This window comes from Urocitellus parryii, chromosome 6 (assembly GCF_045843805.1).
Source record: "Urocitellus parryii isolate mUroPar1 chromosome 6, mUroPar1.hap1, whole genome shotgun sequence".
NCBI lineage: Eukaryota > Metazoa > Chordata > Mammalia > Rodentia > Sciuridae > Urocitellus > Urocitellus parryii.
In genome coordinates, this window is record NC_135536.1 from 169,274,973 (window position 1) to 169,280,352 (window position 5,380).

Sequence of the window (5,380 nt, forward strand, 5' to 3'; positions counted from 1 at the left end):
ATACTTCCAAGGGCCACTTGTCTCTTTCCAATGCCATAAAGATTTTCCATATTTTCAGTAACAAAATGAGAATTCTGGGGCTGGTGATGTGGCTCAAGTGGTAGCGCGCTCCTCTAGCATGCGGGCGGCCTGGTTCGATCCTCAGCACCACATACCAACAAAGATGTTGTGTCCTCCGATAACTAAAAAATAAATATTAAAAAAAAATGAGAATTCTGAAAAAGGCATTATATAATTCCGATTTCTTTCCCCTCTGCCCCCATCCTGCCTCCTGGAGATTAAACCAGGCAAAAGCCCTACCACTGAGCTACTTCCCCCTTCCCCAGCCCTCCTCCCCTACTTCCTTTCGCTTTTTGACAAAGGGGCTCCAAAATTGTCCAGAGAGGCCTCCAACTTGCAATCCTCCTGCCTCAGCCTCCCACATAGTTGGTATTACAGGCATGAGCCACCAAAACCATCACATATTCCTGATCTCCATAAGAGTATATTCCCCAAGGGCTGGGGCTATACCTCAGTGGTAAAGTGCTTGCCTTGAAAGTGTGAGGCACTGAGTTCGACCCTCAGCACCACATAAAAATAAATAAAGATATTGTATATTCATCTACAACAAAATTAATATTTTTTTAAAAAGAGTATATTCCCCAATTTTTGAAACAGTGCTTTTAACAAATTTGAAGGTGCCCTGAACTCTGAACTTTGTTTTCTATTTTAAAACGTTGCACAACTACTAGAATAGTGTTTTGTTTGTTTATTATACTGGGATCAAACCCAGGTCCACTCTGCCACTGAGCTACATCCTCAGTCCTTTTTGTAAAAGTTTTGTTTTGAGACTCATGAGGCTGAAGCAGGAGATTTCCAAGTTCGAAGTTAGGCTCAGCAGTTTAGTGAGGCCCAAAGCAATTTAGCAAGACCTTGTCTCCAAATTTAAAAAATTTAAAGGACTGGGGATACAGCTCAGCGGTAAACCACTCTTGGGTTCACTCCCCAGTACAAAAAAAAAAAAAAAAAAAAAAAAGTTTATTTTGAGACAGGTCTTGCTAATTTGTCCAGACTTGCTTGAATTTGGACCCTTGTGCCTTAGCCTTCCCAATACTTGAGACTACAACATACACCAACATACCCCAAATTTGATTTATTTTCTGTTCCTTAAATTAACTCTTTTCTTGAAAGTTGTTTCTTCCAGGTTTGTGGCATATCTTGTACACAGTGATTTCATTATACTCCTTGTTTAGTTCCATTACTGTTGAATACTGTGTTAACAAAAATAACTAGCATGGGATTCTTAATCCCCAGAATGTTCAGACTGATTGTAAATGGGTAGCTATTAAGATGAGCTCCCCTCATCTTAATATCTGAAAACTGCAATGGTACAAGTGACATGAAAATTCTTCAGTTCCAAGAATAATGATATCCTTTCTCTTAGAGGGAAAAACTTATCAAAAATAATTTCTTTAAACTGTACATTTAAAAATTATGGAAAGGGCTATTGATATAACTCAGTGATAGAGCGCTTCTCTAACATGCACAAGGTCCCCCACCAACTCCAAAAAAAAAAAAGTTGAAAAACAAAACAGCCTTAACCTGCTTTTTCTAGCTTATCATATTGCCTTTTTATTTATCACAGTTTGACAAGTGTTCTCAGATAACTAAAACTTATCCAATTTAATAAAATGACATGCAACATTGAATTGAGAATAGGCAGAATTGTCAAGACTTCAGGACTGGGGATGTGGTTCAGTGGTAGAGCACTTATCTAGCATGTTCAAGGCCCTGGGTTCATTCACAGCACTGAAAAAAATAATCTTCAAAAAATACAAATCCTGTACTTCCATGATCTTACAAGCCTACTGGATTATTAGGTAACTGTATATTATGTATTAGTCTTCTCTCTAATAAGCAAGGTTTTACTTTTTCTAACCAATAAATCTAGAGGCTCTAAGCACAAATATTTACCTATTTATCACAAATGCTGTAAGAGTACTTTTGGCGGGGGGTACTGGCAATTGAACCCAGGAGCACTTTATTACTGAGCTACACCCCCAGTCCGTTTTATTTTTTAAATTTTCTTTTCTCTCTCTCTCTCTTTTTTTTTTTTTTTTTTTTTGTGTGTGTGTGTGTTACCAGAGATTGGTCCCAGAGGTACTTAACCACTGAGCCACATCCCCAGCCATTTTAACATTTTGTTTAGAGACAGGGTTTCTCAAAGTTGCTTAGGGCCTCACTAAGTTGCTGAGGCTGACCTTGAACTCAAAATCCTCCTGCCTCAACCTCCCCAGCCACTGGGATTACATGTGTTTGCCATGGCATCCAGCTACTTTTTAAAGTTTTGAGACAGGGACTTGCTAAATTGCCAAATCTGGTCTTAAACTTGTCATTCTTCTGCTTCAGCCTCCTGAATTGCAGGTATTACAGGCATGCACCACAGTGCCTGGCTATAATAGTAGTTTTTTAATCCTGATTATTCATTAGGATTACCTGGGCAGCTTCTAAAAATTACTGTTGGAAGGACCACCCCAGCTCAATTTGAGAATTTCTGGAGACCAAAGGGGAATAGACTTTTTGAAAAACACCCCTAGGTAAGTCTAATGTGCAATAAGGATTGAGAATGACTACTATATGATCTTAATTTTTGAAGAAATTTGACAGGGGCTGGGGTTGTGGCTCAGTGGTAGAGTGCTCGCCTAGCATGCATGAGGCACTGGGTTCCATCCTCAGCACCACATAAAAATAAATAAAGCTATTGTGTCCATCTACAACTAAATTTTTTTTGAATATTTATATTCTTACCTTTCCATTCCGTTTTCTATGCACATATATAGAGATAATAACAGTTTCAGAAAATTAGAAAACCTTTATTTATGTTGTTTTATAACATGAATTTTCTCTTTATCCTTAAATGCTTTTTAAGAATGGTAATTTAAAGGCTGGGTAATACTCCATCTTACAGATTTACCTGCTAACAAAAGCAAATATATGTGGGTGCAGGGGCACCTACATCTAATCACAGATACTTGGATTCTGAGGCAGGATGATTGCACAAGGTCAGCCGCAAAAATTTAGCAAGACCCTATCTCAAAATAAAAAAAAAAAAAAAAGGTTTTGTATGTAGCTCAGTGGTAAAGCACCTGTGGGTTCAATCCCCAGTATTGGGGCTGGAGGTGGGGAGGAGGGGGAGGAGGGGGAGGAGGAGGGAGAGAAGGAGAAATTGTTAATCTTTAAAGATATCTCCAATTTGGACGGATTAATGATCGTGTAAGAAACATTATTAAACATGCTTGATCTTGGGAACTACCTCTGATTACTTCCTTAGGAAAAAGTCCTAGAGATTTAATTTCTATATCAAAAAAAAATAGACACAAGTATACATTTACATAAAAGAATAAAATCTTATGGGGTTAGGGCTAGGGCTCAGTAGTGGAGCACTTGCCTAGCACATGTGAGGCACTGGGTTCAATTCTCAGCACCACATATAAATAATGAATAAAGGTACATCGACATTAAAAAAGAATAAAATCTTAAAATACAATTCTAAGACTTTTGATACACATTTTCAAATTCCTAACAGAAAAATTGCATCAATTTGTATTCCTACTCACATTGAATAAAAGTGCCCATTTCTGCCAGGCATGGTGGTACTCACCTATAATCCCAGCAACTCAAAAAACTAAAGCAGGAAGATCACAGGTTTGTACTTCACTATGGCCCAGTCAGTCAATCACTTAATTGGTCATAACTTAACTAGTTAATCGTTTACAGCTTATTATAAGATCATTGATCTTCTGCAACCAACCAAAACTTACTTACTATGATTAAACTTTATATTGGTTTGGTTTGTTGGGCCCTGAGCAGGTGCCTGGTCCAAATACATGGCCTCTTACAAAATCCAGGTTTTTTTTGTTTTATTTTAGTTTTGTATGTTTGTTTTTTGTTTTGTTTTGATTTTTGACACAGGGTCTCACTAAGTTGCTTAGGCTGGCTTCAAACTTAAGATTTTCCTGTCTCAGTTCCCCTAGTCACTGGGATTACAGGGATGCAGCACAGGCCCAGCTCAAAATCTTAATACTTTTATCAGTTTGAGTTGTGTCCTCTAACACTGAAACCTAACGTCTATTCATCAGTGCTGTGTTCCTAGGCACACTGAACTTCTGTATCCATTCCTTATGTTTTATGGAGTTTTTCCTTTTACATTTAGAAACTCATTGTAAGGTCTCATAAATATTTACTAAATATATAATTTCAATTCTTATTCGGCTTATATTTATTTGAATTTTTTAAAACTAACTTGAATTTGATGAATCATTATTATTCTTTTCTAAAATTTTAACTCATCATTTGATAAAATGTACTTAATCCATTCTCCCATTGACTGAATAGTACTTTTACTAAATGTTAAAGTAAAGTGACCCCTTTAAAATGCAAATGGGATCATGTAAAAGACCTGCTTTTGAGAACTTTTTTCTTGTACTTACAGAGAGCCTACAAAGTCCTATGTGATCTCTATCCTACTTTTCTTTGCCAACCTCACCTTCATTACTTCCCTATGTTTCAATATGCTCTGGATACATCAACCTCTGTAATCTACAACACACCACTGACTGCATACCTTCTAAGCATGCCTACATTTTTCTTTTTCTTTCTTTTTTTTTTTTTCAGTGCTAGAGATTAAACCTATGGCCTAGTTTATGCTAGGCAAGGGCTCTACATTATACTCCTAATCTTAATATCCACCTTTTAATCATGATTTTCTCTCTGCCTAGAATGCTTGTTCTTACTCTCCTAGCTTCTCTGATAAAATCTACTTTCCCAGAGAGGTCTTCTTTGACCACAGGTCATAGCCATTTTTAAGTCCTCATTTTAATAGACTCATATGCATCGTTGGTACAATGCCAGTGGAGTTTGTCACTTAAAATGTCTTCAGGGAGCAGGTGTAGTTCAGTGGTAAAGCATGTGTTCAGCATGTGTGAGTCCCTGGGCTCAGTTCTCAGCATTAAAAAAAAAAAAGAAAAAATATTCAGACTGATTGTGATATGGCATTATGGCATTAAACCAAAACATTGTGTAAATCCGGAACACTTAAAACAGAATAGCAAAAGAATATAAATTCATTATGAGTGAAACAAATGTTTCTCCCTAGAAGAATGAACTATTCCAAAGAAGAAGCTACTATTTTTTTTTTGGTAGGAGGAATGTGTTTAATATTGTTTTTAATAACTGTGGCTATTCATCTTCCTTTTAAAATTGTTCTTTTTAGATAGTAGAGTGTATTTTGACATATTCTATATACATCTAATATAACTTGTTCTAACTAGGATCCCTTTCTTGTGGTTGTACATGACATGCAGTTACACTGGTCATATATTCATATATGAACATAGGAAAG